This window comes from Ranitomeya imitator, chromosome 3, assembly GCF_032444005.1.
Source record: "Ranitomeya imitator isolate aRanImi1 chromosome 3, aRanImi1.pri, whole genome shotgun sequence".
NCBI lineage: Eukaryota > Metazoa > Chordata > Amphibia > Anura > Dendrobatidae > Ranitomeya > Ranitomeya imitator.
Window position 1 is genome coordinate 154,695,952 of NC_091284.1, and position 18,476 is coordinate 154,714,427.

Genomic DNA, 18,476 nt, shown 5'->3' on the forward strand with positions numbered 1-18,476 from the left:
GCACAACAATAAAACATAGGCTGAAGCTAAGATAACAAGAAGAGCAAGAGCATAGAGGAAGAAGCGCAGGATGGGAGCGCAACATTAAAGCATAGGCTGAAGCTGAGAAAACAGGAAGAGCAAGAGCATAGGGGAAGAAGTGCAGGATGGGAACACAACATTAAAGCATAGGCTGAAGCTAAGAAAACAAGAAGAGCAAGAGCATAGAGGAAGAAGTGCAGGATGGGAGCACAACATTAAAACATAGGCTGAAGCTAAGAAAACAAGAAGAGCAAGAGCATAGAGGAAGAAGCGCAGGATGGGAGCGCAACATTAACCCCTTACCGGCATCGGACGTACTATACCGTCCGATGCCGGCTCCCCTGCTTTGATGCAGGGCTCCGCGGTGAGCCCGCACCAAAGCCGGGACATGTCAGCTGTTTTGAACAGCTGACATGTGCCCGTAATAGGCGCGGGCAGAATCGCGATCTGCCCGCACCTATTAACTAGTTAAATGCCGCTGTCAAACGCAGACAGCGGCATTTAACTACCGCTTCCGGCCGGGCGGCCGGAAATGACGTCATCGCCGACCCCCGTCACATGATCGGGGGTCGGCGATGCTTGTGAATGGTAACCATAGAGGTCCTTGAGACCTCTATGGTTACTGATTGCCCGTCGCTGTGAGCGCCACCCTGTGGTCGGCGCTCACAGCACACGTGCAATTCTGCTACATAGCAGCGATCAGCAGATCGCTGCTATGTAGCAGAGCCGATCGTGCTATGCCTGCTTCTAGCCTCACATGGAGGCTATTGAAGCATGGCAAAAGTTAAAAAAAAAGTTTAAAAAAATGTGAAAAAAATAAAAAAAACATAAAAGTTTAAATCACCCCCCTTTCGCCCCAATCAAAATAAATCAATAAAAAAAATATCAAATCTACGCATATTTGGTATCGCCGCGCTCAGAATCGCCCGATCTATCAATTAAAAAAAAGTATTAACCTGATCGCTAAACAGCGTAGCGGGAAAAAAATTCGAAACGCCAGAATTACGTTTTTTTGGTCGCCGCAACATTGCATTAAAATGCAATAACGGGCGATCAAAAGAACGTATCTGCACCGAAATGCTATCATTAAAAACGTCATCTCGGCACGCAAAAAATAAGCCCTCAACCGACCCCAGATGATGAAAAATGAAGACGCTACGAGTATCGGAAAATGGCGCAATTTTTTTTTTTTTTTTTAGCAAAGTTTGGAATTTTTTTTCACCACTTAGATAAAAAATAACCTAGTCATGTTTGGTGTCTATGAACTCGTAATGACCTGGAGAATCATAATGGCAGGTCAGTTTTAGCATTTAGTGAACCTAGCAAAAAAGCCAAACAAAAAAACAATGTGGGATTGCACTTTTTTTGCAATTTCACCGCACTTGGAATTTTTTTCCCGTTTTGTAGTACACGACATGCTAAAACCAATGATGTCGTTCAAAAGTACAACTCGTCCCGCAAAAAATAAGCCCTCACATGGCCAAATTGACAGAAAAATAAAAAAGTTATGGCTCTAGGAAGGAGGGGAGCGAAAAACGAACACGGAAAAACGAAAAATCCCCCGGTCATGAAGGGGTTAAAGCATAGGCTGAAGCTAGAAAACAGGAAGGGCAAGAGCATAGAGGAAGAAGCGCAGGATGGGAGCGCAACATTAAAGCATAGGCTGAAGCTAAGAAAACAAGAAGAGCAAGAGCATAGAGGAAGATGTGCAGGATGGGAGCACAACATTATAGCATAGGCTGAAGCTAAGAAAACAAGAAGAGCAAGAGCATAGAGGAAGAAGTGCAGGATGGGCGCACAACATTATAGCATAGGCTGAAGCTGAGAAAACAGGAAGAGCAAGAGCATAGAGGAAGAAGTGCAGGATGGGAGCGCAACATTAAAGCATAGGCTGAAGCTGAGAAAACAGGAAGAGCAAGAGCATAGAGGAAGAAGTGCAGGATGGGAGCGCAACATTAAAGCATAGGCTGAAGCTGAGAAAACAGGAAGAGCAAGAGCATAGAGGAAGAAGTGCAGGATGGGAGCGCAACATTATAGCATAGGCTGAAGCTAAGAAAACAGGAAGCTGATCTACATGAAAGTAAGTGCACTATGTAGAAGATAAGTGAACATGCGACAGACAATAAGGCAGGGGGTGCAGTTATAGAGAAAAATCTGAGAGTGTTTCTTCACAGTAACCCGCTAATGGAAACAAAGCTTGAATATACCTGACATCAAATCTGGTCCAAGCAGAGGGCAGTGGAGGGAAAGCATTAGTTTCAAACTCCTTAGAATGTTCTCCATGTGACTGCAGTGGACATTTTACAAAAAAGCAGACAGGGAACCTAATCTCTGCAAAAGTGACACCTAAGCAGGACCAGGTAGGCTGACTATACATTTCAAGTGGAAATTTAGATTTTTGTTTTAGACTGGTATTCTGTGTAATGGGAACCTTCCATGTCCAGAAGTGATATTTACCTGCTGATGTAAAGTTAATCTGCACGTAAACAGCATTAAAGTCATGTTAAGCTGTTTAACTGGATACAAGGAGAAAATGATCTTCTAGCCTCACTTCCAGTCATGGGGGTGTTGCAGGGAGTGGTCCCAATCACCGCTCACTTTTCAGTAAGTGTGGTTTTAGTCACAGGACTTTGGTTAACAGTCTGCTCTGCAGTCATACACTATACAAAGAGGATGCAGCGCAAGCTGTCAATCAAAATGCTATGGCGTGACTGCAGCCCCTCCTAATGTGTAGTGAATGGTGACTGTATCTGCTCTTTGCACCACACAGCGCCCTTATACCTGGGATCAATGTTAATTTTATCACTGTAGCTACTACTCCAGATAGGGAGCCTAATATGATTTTAAAGGAAACTACCATGTTTTTGTTACTTAACCTGAGAGCAGACTAATGTATCAACAGAAACTCTGATTCCAGCAATGCATAACTTATTGGGCTGCTTGTTTTGCTTTTAAAAAAAAAATCACTGTTTTATCAGCAGCAGCAGCATATCATGAGAGGACTAGTGAACCTGCTTCCATGCAGTCGTCCAAATATATGAGCTCTGTAGAGCCCCGCCCCCACCACTGATTAGCAGCTTTATGCTTATGGACAGAGTACACGGAAAGCTGTCAATCAGTGGTGTGAGCGGGGCTATATAGAGCTCAGCAATCAAAGAAAGGGTTTATCATCCGCAGATAAAGTGGTTTTTAAAATCAAAATAGCAGCAAGCAGCCCAATAAGTGACACATCACTGGAATTAGGATCTCTGCCCTTCATGCTGCTCTCAGATCGAGAACCCAAAACATAGTGACTGATTCTCTTTAAATCTATGTACCTGCAGATTAACCCTATATCACCGGGTTAATAGTTTTTTTATAGCTATGACACAAATCTTTTACAGAAACTTGTAGATTGCCGTTAATATATGGGGGAAAAATGGAACCTCGGAAAGCAGGACCACTATATGCTTCTTATTGCAGTTCCCCTCAGTAATTCTCCTGTGTCACTCTATTTTAACATTCCCTTTTTGTTTGCATAATAAATCTTTAAAAAGCCATTTTTCAAGTAATATGCAATAATAGTTCTGTTATTTTCAAGATAAATGTTTTAATGGTAGTCTAAACCTATTTTTCATTCATTCATTTCCAGCATTATGCACTCACTAGAGGGAAGTATTGCTCTACTGAGCCATTTGCTTTTTCCTTTTTAATATTTTCACATGCATATAAAAGGAAAATAAACGTAGAAAGAAAATATGATATGAGGAGACTTGATGAAAATGTCTTGTACTGCCTGGTTCTGGCAAGGCAAAGCAGAAAGTGCCATGCTCCAGATGGAGCGTCTTTATAAATGCAGGTGACACGAACAACCTAGAGCCAACCCATAATCCAAATACATTTCACATGGCTTTGCAAGCGTAAATTCAATGCTATTTCGGAGGACACCAACAGATTTAACAAAATATTTAAAAATAACACACAAAACAAGTACATTTTAGGCAATATTGTGGAAAATCATTTAACACTAGTAACATAAAAAAAAGAAAAATACTCTGCAGTAAAATTTAAAACAAAAGAAATGCCAATAGAATAATAACATAAAAGGGGCAGCTAAAATAATGCGTAATAATTAGTGTTGAGCGATACCTTCCGATATCGGAAAGTATCGGTATCGGTTTGGATCGGCCGATATTCAAAAAATATCGGATATCGCCGATACCGATACCCGATCCCAATGCAAGTCAATGGGACCAAAATATCGGAATTAAAATAAACCCTTTCTTTCCTTGTAGGTTCATTCTACCTGAAGGAAAACAACTAAGAATAATGTAGGATGTATGGGGGAGGTGGCGGAGACATTAAAGGCAATGAGGATTAGTCCAATCAAATAGAATAGCATGTTTTTTTTTTTTTTTTAAAGAAGTTCGGATTGAAAAAGATATTGAGTATGTAAATTTTTTTTATTTTGTCAGATATTGATGTTTCACTATTCCACGCCCTTCCCCTTCTTTTTTTTCTTTTTTTTTTTTTTCTTTTCCCACACTTTCATCTTCATCATCATCAGCATCCTTGACATCAACTTCTTCACCTTATTCATCTTCTTCTTCATCTTCTACCTATTTTTTTTTTTATTACATTCTTCATATTCATTTTCTTCAACTATTATTATTCTTCCTATTCTACATATTCTTTTTATTCCACTGTTATTATTCTTCCTATTCTACTTCTTCATCATATTCTCATTTGTGACAGGCATTCCCGTAGTTGTTATCTATAAAAGTTGGAAGATTACACCTTCCGTTCTGCCAGTCACAAAAGTTACATTTGTCCGCGTTCAGTTTGGCCTGCAGCATCAGGCTTTATCCAGGGGCACCACGAGGAGGAACGGACTCACCCCCATACACTGCTTAGTCTTCTTCTGCATATAATTTAGATAATATCTTTTGCTCTGATATTAAGTCTTATGCTTAATGTTCTTCTGCTCTTTGTTCTGCAGCCTCTTGTTCTTCTGCTTCTCGGTCTTCCATGTTGTCGTCTCCAGGGTCTTCGTCTCCAGTGTCGTCATCTCCGCCGTCGTCGTCTCAGCCGTCGTCGTCTCCGCCGTCGTCGTCGTCGTCGTCATCGGGGTGGTCTTCCGGGTCGTCGTCATCGGGGTGGTCTTCCGGGTTGTCGACGTTAGGGTCTTCAACTTGGAAATGTAGCAGAAGGTACAAGAAGGCTGAGAAAATGCCAAGAACCAGCTGATGGAACTGGAACTCGGATGGCTACCCGAAGGTTCAAGAGCCTATGGAACTACCGAGGACCAGCTGACGTTACTGGAACCCGGTTACTAAGCAGGAGGTACCCGTGCTAAAAAGCACTACCAAGGACCGCCTGACGTTGGCGGAACTCGGATACCCAGAAGGAGGCACCTAAGCCAAAGGCTCTGCCCGGAACCAGATGACGTTACTGGAACCAGGATGGGGAGCAGAAGGTACAAGAGCAAAAGACACTGCCGAGAACCAGCTGACGGTACTGGAACCCGGATGGGTAGCCGAATGTCCAAGAGCCAATGGAACTACCAAGGACCAGCTGACGTTACTGGAACCCGGTTACTAAGCAGGAGGTACCCGTGCCTGAAAGCACTACCAAGGACCACCTGACATTGGTGGAACTTGGATACCCAGAAGGAGGCACCTAAGCCAAAGGCTCTGCCCGGAACCAGCTGACGGTACTGGAACCAGGATGGGGAGCAGAAGGTACAAGAGCAAAAGACACTGCCGAGAACCAGCTGACGGTGCTGGAACCAGGTGGTGGACCCGAAGGCCCACAGGAGAGGAGAGAACAGCTAGGCCGCGAGGCAGCCGCAGTTACCGAACCCCAACAGTCCTACAGGGGGAGCTGGGCCTACTGGCACTACAGAACCAGCCTTGACTACCAGTTCACGCAGCCCACATAGGAAGCTCCTAAACTGGAGGCACCCTGGAGTTGGCTAACTCGACCGCCCCACGACGGGGCAAGCATAGGCGTCTCAGTGAAGTTGACACAACCCGGAAACAGCTGACGGTGCTGAAACCAGGCTTGGCACGAGGGAGTACCTGTGACAAGAACACTGCCGAGAACCAGCTGGCGGTGCTGGAACCCGGATGCGTTGCCCCAGTGTGCAAGAGCCAATGGCACGACCGAGGACCAGCTGACGGTGCTGGAACCCGGTTACTAAGCTGTAGGTGCCCGCGCTTAAAAGCACTACCAAGGACCGCCTGGCGTTGGCGGAACTCGGATACCCAGGAGGAGGCACCTAAGCCAAAGGCTCGGCCCGGAACCAGCTGACGGTGCTGGAACCAGGTGGTGGACCCGAAGGCCCACAGGAGAGGAGAGAACAGCTAGGCCGCGAGGCAGCCGCAGTTACCGAACCCCAACAGTCCTACAGGGGGAGCTGGGCCTACTGGCACTACAGAACCAGCCTTGACTACCAGTTCACGCAGCCCACATAGGAAGCTCCTAAACTGGAGGCACCCTGGAGTTGGCTAACTCGACCGCCCCACGACGGGGCAAGCATAGGCGTCTCAGTGAAGTTGACACAACCCGGAAACAGCTGACGGTGCTGAAACCAGGCTTGGCACGAGGGAGTACCTGTGACAAGAACACTGCCGAGAACCAGCTGGCGGTGCTGGAACCCGGATGCGTTGCCCCAGTGTGCAAGAGCCAATGGCACGACCGAGGACCAGCTGACGGTGCTGGAACCCGGTTACTAAGCTGTAGGTGCCCGCGCTTAAAAGCACTACCAAGGACCGCCTGGCGTTGGCGGAACTCGGATACCCAGGAGGAGGCACCTTAGCCAAAGGCTCGGCCCGGAACCAGCTGACGGTGCTGGAACCAGGTGGTGGACCCCAAGGCCCACAGGAGAGGAGAGAACAGCTAGGCCGCGAGGCAGCCGCAGTTACCGAACCCCAACAGTCCTACAGGGGGAGCTGGGCCTACTGGCACTACAGAACCAGCCTTGACTACCAGTTCACGCAGCCCACATAGGAAGCTCCTAAACTGGAGGCACCCTGGAGTTGGCTAACTCGACCGCCCCACGACGGGGCAAGCATAGGCGTCTCAGTGAAGTTGACACAACCCGGAAACAGCTGACGGTGCTGAAACCAGGCTTGGCACGAGGGAGTACCTGTGACAAGAACACTGCCGAGAACCAGCTGGCGGTGCTGGAACCCGGATGCGTTGCCCCAGTGTGCAAGAGCCAATGGCACGACCGAGGACCAGCTGACGGTGCTGGAACCCGGTTACTAAGCTGTAGGTGCCCGCGCTTAAAAGCACTACCAAGGACCGCCTGGCGTTGGCGGAACTCGGATACCCAGGAGGAGGCACCTAAGCCAAAGGCTCGGCCCGGAACCAGCTGACGGTGCTGGAACCAGGTGGTGGACCCGAAGGCCCACAGGAGAGGAGAGAACAGCTAGGCCGCGAGGCAGCCGCAGTTACCGAACCCCAACAGTCCTACAGGGGGAGCTGGGCCTACTGGCACTACAGAACCAGCCTTGACTACCAGTTCACGCAGCCCACATAGGAAGCTCCTAAACTGGAGGCACCCTGGAGTTGGCTAACTCGACCGCCCCACGACGGGGCAAGCATAGGCGTCTCAGTGAAGTTGACACAACCCGGAAACAGCTGACGGTGCTGAAACCAGGCTTGGCACGAGGGAGTACCTGTGACAAGAACACTGCCGAGAACCAGCTGGCGGTGCTGGAACCCGGATGCGTTGCCCCAGTGTGCAAGAGCCAATGGCACGACCGAGGACCAGCTGACGGTGCTGGAACCCGGTTACTAAGCTGTAGGTGCCCGCGCTTAAAAGCACTACCAAGGACCGCCTGGCGTTGGCGGAACTCGGATACCCAGGAGGAGGCACCTTAGCCAAAGGCTCGGCCCGGAACCAGCTGACGGTGCTGGAACCAGGTGGTGGACCCCAAGGCCCACAGGAGAGGAGAGAACAGCTAGGCCGCGAGGCAGCCGCAGTTACCGAACCCCAACAGTCCTACAGGGGGAGCTGGGCCTACTGGCACTACAGAACCAGCCTTGACTACCAGTTCACGCAGCCCACATAGGAAGCTCCTAAACTGGAGGCACCCTGGAGTTGGCTAACTCGACCGCCCCACGACGGGGCAAGCATAGGCGTCTCAGTGAAGTTGACACAACCCGGAAACAGCTGACGGTGCTGAAACCAGGCTTGGCACGAGGGAGTACCTGTGACAAGAACACTGCCGAGAACCAGCTGGCGGTGCTGGAACCCGGATGCGTTGCCCCAGTGTGCAAGAGCCAATGGCACGACCGAGGACCAGCTGACGGTGCTGGAACCCGGTTACTAAGCTGTAGGTGCCCGCGCTTAAAAGCACTACCAAGGACCGCCTGGCGTTGGCGGAACTCGGATACCCAGGAGGAGGCACCTTAGCCAAAGGCTCGGCCCGGAACCAGCTGACGGTGCTGGAACCAGGTGGTGGACCCCAAGGCCCACAGGAGAGGAGAGAACAGCTAGGCCGCGAGGCAGCCGCAGTTACCGAACCCCAACAGTCCTACAGGGGGAGCTGGGCCTACTGGCACTACAGAACCAGCCTTGACTACCAGTTCACGCAGCCCACATAGGAAGCTCCTAAACTGGAGGCACCCTGGAGTTGGCTAACTCGACCGCCCCACGACGGGGCAAGCATAGGCGTCTCAGTGAAGTTGACACAACCCGGAAACAGCTGACGGTGCTGAAACCAGGCTTGGCACGAGGGAGTACCTGTGACAAGAACACTGCCGAGAACCAGCTGGCGGTGCTGGAACCCGGATGCGTTGCCCCAGTGTGCAAGAGCCAATGGCACGACCGAGGACCAGCTGACGGTGCTGGAACCCGGTTACTAAGCTGTAGGTGCCCGCGCTTAAAAGCACTACCAAGGACCGCCTGGCGTTGGCGGAACTCGGATACCCAGGAGGAGGCACCTAAGCCAAAGGCTCGGCCCGGAACCAGCTGACGGTGCTGGAACCAGGTGGTGGACCCGAAGGCCCACAGGAGAGGAGAGAACAGCTAGGCCGCGAGGCAGCCGCAGTTACCGAACCCCAACAGTCCTACAGGGGGAGCTGGGCCTACTGGCACTACAGAACCAGCCTTGACTACCAGTTCACGCAGCCCACATAGGAAGCTCCTAAACTGGAGGCACCCTGGAGTTGGCTAACTCGACCGCCCCACGACGGGGCAAGCATAGGCGTCTCAGTGAAGTTGACACAACCCGGAAACAGCTGACGGTGCTGAAACCAGGCTTGGCACGAGGGAGTACCTGTGACAAGAACACTGCCGAGAACCAGCTGGCGGTGCTGGAACCCGGATGCGTTGCCCCAGTGTGCAAGAGCCAATGGCACGACCGAGGACCAGCTGACGGTGCTGGAACCCGGTTACTAAGCTGTAGGTGCCCGCGCTTAAAAGCACTACCAAGGACCGCCTGGCGTTGGCGGAACTCGGATACCCAGGAGGAGGCACCTTAGCCAAAGGCTCGGCCCGGAACCAGCTGACGGTGCTGGAACCAGGTGGTGGACCCCAAGGCCCACAGGAGAGGAGAGAACAGCTAGGCCGCGAGGCAGCCGCAGTTACCGAACCCCAACAGTCCTACAGGGGGAGCTGGGCCTACTGGCACTACAGAACCAGCCTTGACTACCAGTTCACGCAGCCCACATAGGAAGCTCCTAAACTGGAGGCACCCTGGAGTTGGCTAACTCGACCGCCCCACGACGGGGCAAGCATAGGCGTCTCAGTGAAGTTGACACAACCCGGAAACAGCTGACGGTGCTGAAACCAGGCTTGGCACGAGGGAGTACCTGTGACAAGAACACTGCCGAGAACCAGCTGGCGGTGCTGGAACCCGGATGCGTTGTCCCAGTGTGCAAGAGCCAATGGCACGACCGAGGACCAGCTGACGGTGCTGGAACCCGGTTACTAAGCTGTAGGTGCCCGCGCTTAAAAGCACTACCAAGGACCGCCTGGCGTTGGCGGAACTCGGATACCCAGGAGGAGGCACCTTAGCCAAAGGCTCGGCCCGGAACCAGCTGACGGTGCTGGAACCAGGTGGTGGACCCCAAGGCCCACAGGAGAGGAGAGAACAGCTAGGCCGCGAGGCAGCCGCAGTTACCGAACCCCAACAGTCCTACAGGGGGAGCTGGGCCTACTGGCACTACAGAACCAGCCTTGACTACCAGTTCACGCAGCCCACATAGGAAGCTCCTAAACTGGAGGCACCCTGGAGTTGGCTAACTCGACCGCCCCACGACGGGGCAAGCATAGGCGTCTCAGTGAAGTTGACACAACCCGGAAACAGCTGACGGTGCTGAAACCAGGCTTGGCACGAGGGAGTACCTGTGACAAGAACACTGCCGAGAACCAGCTGGCGGTGCTGGAACTCGGATGCGTTGCCCCAGTGTGCAAGAGCCAATGGCACGACCGAGGACCAGCTGACGGTGCTGGAACCCGGTTACTAAGCTGTAGGTGCCCGCGCTTAAAAGCACTACCAAGGACCGCCTGGCGTTGGCGGAACTCGGATACCCAGGAGGAGGCACCTTAGCCAAAGGCTCGGCCCGGAACCAGCTGACGGTGCTGGAACCAGGTGGTGGACCCCAAGGCCCACAGGAGAGGAGAGAACAGCTAGGCCGCGAGGCAGCCGCAGTTACCGAACCCCAACAGTCCTACAGGGGGAGCTGGGCCTACTGGCACTACAGAACCAGCCTTGACTACCAGTTCACGCAGCCCACATAGGAAGCTCCTAAACTGGAGGCACCCTGGAGTTGGCTAACTCGACCGCCCCACGACGGGGCAAGCATAGGCGTCTCAGTGAAGTTGACACAACCCGGAAACAGCTGACGGTGCTGAAACCAGGCTTGGCACGAGGGAGTACCTGTGACAAGAACACTGCCGAGAACCAGCTGGCGGTGCTGGAACCCGGATGCGTTGCCTTGCCTATTAAAGATTGTCTTCCTAGAGCCCCAACTAGCGGTGTTGGAGCAAAGGGTAAGCAGGGGGAGATGAGTGTAGGCCGAAGCCTGCACTGGAGGCAGCTTTGTGTCTGCGTTGCGTTTGCAGGACACTTTGCCGGCTACACACTGGGGGAACAGCTGGCGTTGCTGAACCCCACTAACACAATGGCGTGTGTTTTTATCTGTGCAGCTAGCACTTGCGGGCAAAAACTTGCGATGTTAGAGCCCGTGTTGAAGCAGGAGGAGGAGGAGAGGAGCAGAGTGTAGGCCGAAGCCTAGTTGAACCAATTTCAAAGGAAACCTTTAACCCCCCCCTCAGGTGTTACAAAGTACAAGAGACACACCTTGTGCAGTATTAATGCTGCACAAGTGAAAGGTTGCTCTATTAATTTGTCTACTTGCACACGCTGAATGAAAGACATACACAATTTACCCCATTCTACAGTAAAACTGTAGTGGATGCGTGACTTGGTTTTTTGATGAGACGCAGCACAGGTGTCCAAAATAACGCCTTGGTGCTTGGCGCAGCTTCCTGAGCGTTGTTATTTGCTGTACAGGAGTCTGCGCTCTTGTGTTATCCCTTGGCAATGCCCTGTTAGCGCTGCCCATCTTATGACCTCATTTCATGTTGGCCGGTGCGGTTAACGATGGCCATAAATCCCAGACCCACAGTGGCTTTTCCTAAAGTCACACTGCGGTGCTGGGATTCGTGGCCTTGAGCAGTAAATATTTTGGCCGCTCACACACGTCCTTACACCTGCTTCAGACTGGGCGGCCTCTGCTGATCCCTTCTCGCATGCCGCGGCCATGAGGCTGCACAGTCTGAAGAAGGCGGAAGGAGATGAGTTAAGACAGGCGAAGATATGCACTGCTCGTGCCCATCAATCACACCCTCGCAGTCAAAATAATTAAGACAACGAGGAGCATTTTATTCAGGCAGGGCGGACGAACAGGCGCAAGTAGCCAACCAATGATGTCAGAAGACGGGAAGCGCTACCAAGGGGGGTGCTGCGTATCATTAGAAAGGAAAGTCACACCTCAGGGACAGTGGAATGGTCTCAAAGAGACACATTTTGTACGTGTTGAGTTCCACGTGGGCAAGGAGAAAACGTCAGCCACCTTGTACAAATGCAGCAGTACTGCTGTACAAGGTGGCTGTTATACATAGAAACACCTGGGGGTGGTGGCCAGGCTCCCTTCAATTTCAGTTCATGTGCCTGCGTGGCGTTTGCAGGTCACGTTGCAAGCTACACAGCAGGGGAACAGCTGGCGTTGCTGAACCCCACTGACACATTGACTGGTGTTTTTCTCTGTGCAGATTGCATGTCCGGGCAAAAACTAGCGGTGTTAGAGCCCAGGGTCAGCAGGAGGAGGAGGAGAGGAGCAAAGTGTAGGCCGAAGCCTGCACTGGTGGCAGCTTTTGGTCGGTTGTGCCAGCGTGGCTTGTGCTGGACACGATGCCGGCTACACAGCGGGGGAACAGCTGGCGGTGCTGAACCACACTAACACATTGGCTGGTGTTTTTCTCTGTGCAGCTAGCATGTCCGGGCAGAAACTGGCGTTGTTTGAGCCCAGGGTCAGCAGGAGGAGGAGAGGAGCAAAGTGTAGGCCGAAGCCTGCACTGGTGGCAGCTTTTGTTCTGTTGTGCCAGCGTGGCTTGTGCTGGACACGTTGCCGACTACACAGCAGGGGAACAGCTGGCGGTGCTGAACCCCACTAACACATTGGCTGGTGTTTTTCTCTGTGCAGCTAGCATTTCCGGGCAAAAACTAGCGGTGTTTGAGCCCAGGGTCAGCAGGAGGAGTAGAGGAGCAGAGTGTAGGCCGAAGCCTAGTTGAACCAATTTCAAAGGTTACCTTTAACCCCCCCTCAGGTGTTGCAAGGTACAAGAGCCACACCTTGAACAGCATTAATGATGCACAAGTCAAAGGTTGCTCTATTTAATTTTGCTCCTTGCACACGCTGAATTAAACACGTACACTATTTAGCCCATTATACTGTCAAACAGTTGTGGAGGCGTGACTTGTCTTTTTAACGAGACGCAGCACAGGTGTCAAAATTTGCACCTAGGTACTGGGCGCAGATTCCTGAGCGTTGTTATTTGCTGTACAGGAGTCTGCGCTCTTGTGTTATCCCTTGGCAATACCCTGTTAGTGCAGGCCGTCTCATGACCTCATTTCATGTTGGCCGGTGCGGTTAACGATGGCCATAAATCCCAGACCCACAGTGGCTTTTCCTAAAGTCACACTGCGGTGCTGGGATTCGTGGCCTTGTGCAGTAAATATGTTCGCCGCTCACACATGTCCTTACACCTGCTTCAGACTGGGCGGCCTCAGCTGATCCCTTATCGCATGCCGCGGCCATGAGGCCGCACAGTCAGAAGAAGGCGGAAGGAGGGGAGTGAAAACAGGGGAACATATGCACTGCTCGTGCCCATCAATCACACCCTCGCAGTCAAAATATATGAGACAACGGGGGGCGTTGTGTCGGGCAGGGGGGACGCACAGGCACAGCCAGCCAACCAATGATGTCAGGAGACGGGCAGCGCTAACAATGGGGGTGCTGCGTGTCATTACAAAGGAAAGTCACACCTCAGGGACATTGTAATGGTCTCTAATGAGACACATTTTTTACGTGTTGAGTTCCACGTGGGCAAGGAGAAAAAGTCAGCCACCTCGTACAAATGCAGCAGTACTGCTGTACAAGGTGGCTGATATACATAGAAACACCTGTGGGTGGGGGGCAGGCTCCCTTCAATTTCAGTTCATGTGCCTGCGTGGCGTTTGCAGGTCACGTTGCAAGCTGCACAGCAGGGGAACAGCTGGCGGTGCTGAACCCCACTAACACATTGGCTGGTGTTTTTCTCTGTGCAGCTAGCATGTCCGGGCAGAAACTGGCGTTGTTTGAGCCCAGGGTCAGCAGGAGGAGGAGAGGAGCAAAGTGTAGGCCGAAGCCTGCACTGGTGGCAGCTTTTGTTCTGTTGTGCCAGCGTGGCTTGTGCTGGACACGTTGCCGACTACACAGCAGGGGAACAGCTGGCGGTGCTGAACCCCACTAACACATTGGCTGGTGATTTTCTCTGTGCAGCTAGCATTTCCGGGCAAAAACCAGCGGTGTTTGAGCCCAGGGTCAGCAGGAGGAGTAGAGGAGCAGAGTGTTGGCCAAAGCCTAGTTGAACCAATTTCAAAGGTTACCTTTAACCCCCCCCTCAGGTGTTGCAAGGTACAAGAGCCACACCTTGAACAGCATTATTGATGCACAAGTCAAAGGTTGCTCTATTTAATTTTGCTCCTTGCACACGCTGAATTAAACACGTACACTATTTAGCCCATTATACTGTCAAACAGTAGTGGAGGCGTGACTACTAGTCTTTTTAAGGAGACGCAGCACAGGTGTACAAATTTACACCTAGGTGCTGTGCGCAGATTCCTTACCGTTGTTATTTGCAGTACAGGAAACTGCGCTCTTGTGTTATCCCTTGGCAATACCCTGTTAGTGCAGGCCGTCTCATGACCTCATTTCATGTTGGCCGGTGCGGTTAACGATGGCCATAAATCCCAGACCCACAGTGGCTTTTCCTAAAGTCACACTGCGGTGCTGGGATTCGTGGCCTTGTGCAGTAAATATGTTCGCCGCTCACACATGTCCTTACACCTGCTTCAGACTGGGCGGCCTCAGCTGATCCCTTATCGCATGCCGCGGCCATGAGGCCGCACAGTCAGAAGAAGGCGGAAGGAGGGGAGTGAAAACAGGGGAACATATGCACTGCTCGTGCCCATCAATCACACCCTCGCAGTCAAAATATATGAGACAACGGGGGGCGTTGTGTCGGGCAGGGGGGACGCACAGGCACAGCCAGCCAACCAATGATGTCAGGAGACGGGCAGCGCTAACAATGGGGGTGCTGCGTGTCATTAAAAAGGAAAGTCACACCTCAGGGACATTGTAATGGTCTGTAATGAGACACATTTTGTACTTGTTGAGTTCCACGTGTGCAAGGAGAAAAAGTCAGCCACCTTGTACAAATGCAGCAGTACTGCTGTACAAGGTGGCTGTTATACATAGAAACACCTGGGGGGGTGGGGGGCAGGCTCCCTTCAATTTCAGTTCATGTGCCTGCGTGGCGTTTGCAGGTCACGTTGCAAGCTACACAGCAGGGGAACAGCTGGCGTTGCTGAACCCCACTGACACATTGACTGGTGTTTTTCTCTGTGCAGATTGCATGTCCGGGCAAAAACTAGCGGTGTTAGAGCCCAGGGTCAGCAGGAGGAGGAGGAGAGGAGCAAAGTGTAGGCCGAAGCCTGCACTGGTGGCAGCTTTTGGTCGGTTGTGCCAGCGTGGCTTGTGCTGGACACGATGCCGGCTACACAGCGGGGGAACAGCTGGCGGTGCTGAACCACACTAACACATTGGCTGGTGTTTTTCTCTGTGCAGCTAGCATGTCCGGGCAGAAACTGGCGTTGTTTGAGCCCAGGGTCAGCAGGAGGAGGAGAGGAGCAAAGTGTAGGCCGAAGCCTGCACTGGTGGCAGCTTTTGTTCTGTTGTGCCAGCGTGGCTTGTGCTGGACACGTTGCCGACTACACAGCAGGGGAACAGCTGGCGGTGCTGAACCCCACTAACACATTGGCTGGTGTTTTTCTCTGTGCAGCTAGCATTTCCGGGCAAAAACTAGCGGTGTTTGAGCCCAGGGTCAGCAGGAGGAGTAGAGGAGCAGAGTGTAGGCCGAAGCCTAGTTGAACCAATTTCAAAGGTTACCTTTAACCCCCCCCTCAGGTGTTGCAAGGTACAAGAGCCACACCTTGAACAGCATTAATGATGCACAAGTCAAAGGTTGCTCTATTTAATTTTGCTCCTTGCACACGCTGAATTAAACACGTACACTATTTAGCCCATTATACTGTCAAACAGTAGTGGAGGCGTGACTACTAGTCTTTTTAAGGAGACGCAGCACAGGTGTACAAATTTACACCTATGTGCTGTGCGCAGATTCCTTACCGTTGTTATTTGCAGTACAGGAAACTGCGCTCTTGTGTTATCCCTTGGCAATACCCTGTTAGTGCAGGCCGTCTCATGACCTCATTTCATGTTGGCCGGTGCGGTTAACGATGGCCATAAATCCCAGACCCACAGTGGCTTTTCCTAAAGTCACACTGCGGTGCTGGGATTCGTGGCCTTGTGCAGTAAATATGTTCGCCGCTCACACATGTCCTTACACCTGCTTCAGACTGGGCGGCCTCAGCTGATCCCTTATCGCATGCCGCGGCCATGAGGCCGCACAGTCAGAAGAAGGCGGAAGGAGGGGAGTGAAAACAGGGGAACATATGCACTGCTCGTGCCCATCAATCACACCCTCGCAGTCAAAATATATGAGACAACGGGGGGCGTTGTGTCGGGCAGGGGGGACGCACAGGCACAGCCAGCCAACCAATGATGTCAGGAGACGGGCAGCGCTAACAATGGGGGTGCTGCGTGTCATTAAAAAGGAAAGTCACACCTCAGGGACATTGTAATGGTCTGTAATGAGACACATTTTGTACTTGTTGAGTTCCACGTGTGCAAGGAGAAAAAGTCAGCCACCTTGTCCAAATGCAGCAGTACTGCTGTACAAGGTGGCTGTTATACATAGAAACACCTGGGGGGGTGGGGGGCAGGCTCCCTTCAATTTCAGTTCATGTGCCTGCGTGGCGTTTGCAGGTCACGTTGCAAGCTACACAGCAGGGGAACAGCTGGCGTTGCTGAACCCCACTGACACATTGACTGGTGTTTTTCTCTGTGCAGATTGCATGTCCGGGCAAAAACTAGCGGTGTTAGAGCCCAGGGTCAGCAGGAGGAGGAGGAGAGGAGCAAAGTGTAGGCCGAAGCCTGCACTGGTGGCAGCTTTTGGTCGGTTGTGCCAGCGTGGCTTGTGCTGGACACGATGCCGGCTACACAGCGGGGGAACAGCTGGCGGTGCTGAACCACACTAACACATTGGCTGGTGTTTTTCTCTGTGCAGCTAGCATGTCCGGGCAGAAACTGGCGTTGTTTGAGCCCAGGGTCAGCAGGAGGAGGAGAGGAGCAAAGTGTAGGCCGAAGCCTGCACTGGTGGCAGCTTTTGTTCTGTTGTGCCAGCGTGGCTTGTGCTGGACACGTTGCCGACTACACAGCAGGGGAACAGCTGGCGGTGCTGAACCCCACTAACACATTGGCTGGTGTTTTTCTCTGTGCAGCTAGCATTTCCGGGCAAAAACTAGCGGTGTTTGAGCCCAGGGTCAGCAGGAGGAGGAGAGGAGCAGAGTGTAGGCCGAAGCCTAGTTGAACCAATTTCAAAGGTTACCTTTAACCCCCCCCTCAGGTGTTGCAAGGTACAAGAGCCACACCTTGTGCAGCATTAATGCTGCACAAGTAAAAGGTTGCTCTATTTGTTTTGCTCCTTGCACACGCTGACTAAAACACGTACACTATTTAGCCCATTATACTGTCAAACAGTTGTGGAGGCGTGACTTGTCTTTTTAACGAGACGCAGCACAGGTGTCAAAATTTGCACCTAGGTACTGGGCGCAGATTCCTGAGCGTTGTTATTTGCTGTACAGGAGTCTGCGCTATTGTGATCCCTTGGCCATGCGCTGTGAGCGCTTCCTGTCTTCTGACCTCATTTCATGTCGGCCGTTGCGGTTAGCGATGGACATGAATCCCAGACCCACAGTGTGTTTTCAAAAAATCACACTGCGTGGCTGGGATTCGTGGCCTTGTGCAGTAAATAGGTTTGCCGCTTACACATGTCCTTACACCTGCTCCAGACTGGGCGGCCTCAGCTGATCCCTTATCGCCTACCACGGCCAGGAGGCCGCACAGTCTGAAGAAGGCGGAAGGAGATGAGTTAAGACAGGCGAACATATGCACTGCTCGTGCCCATAAACCACACCCTCGCTGACAAAATAAATATGACAACGAGGGGCGTTGTTTCTAGCAGGGCGGATGCACAGGCGCAGCCAGCTAACCATGATGACAAAAGACGGGAAACGCTACCAAGGGGGGTGCTGCGTATCATTACAAAGGAAAGTCACACCTCAGGGACAGTGGAATGGTCTCAATGAGACACATTTTGTACGTGTTGAGTTCCACGTGGGCAAGGAGAAAAAGTCAGCCACCTTGTACAAATGCAGCAGTACTGCTGTACTAGGTGGCTGTTATACATAGAAACACCTGGGGGGGTGGGGCCAGGTTCCCTTTTAATTTCAGTTCCTGTGCCTGCATGGCGTTTGCAGGTCACGTTGCCGGCTACACAGCAGGGGAACAGCTGGCGTGGCTGAACCCCACTAACACATTGGCTGGTGTTTTTCTCTGTGCAGCTAGCACTTCCGGGCAAAAACTAGCGGTGTTTGAGCCCAGGGTCAGCAGGAGGAGGAGAGGAGCAGAGTGTAGGCCGAAGCCTGCACTGGTGGCAGCTTTTGTTCTGTTGTGCCAGCGTGGCTTGTGCTGGACACGTTGCCGACTACACAGCAGGGGAACAGCTGGCGGTG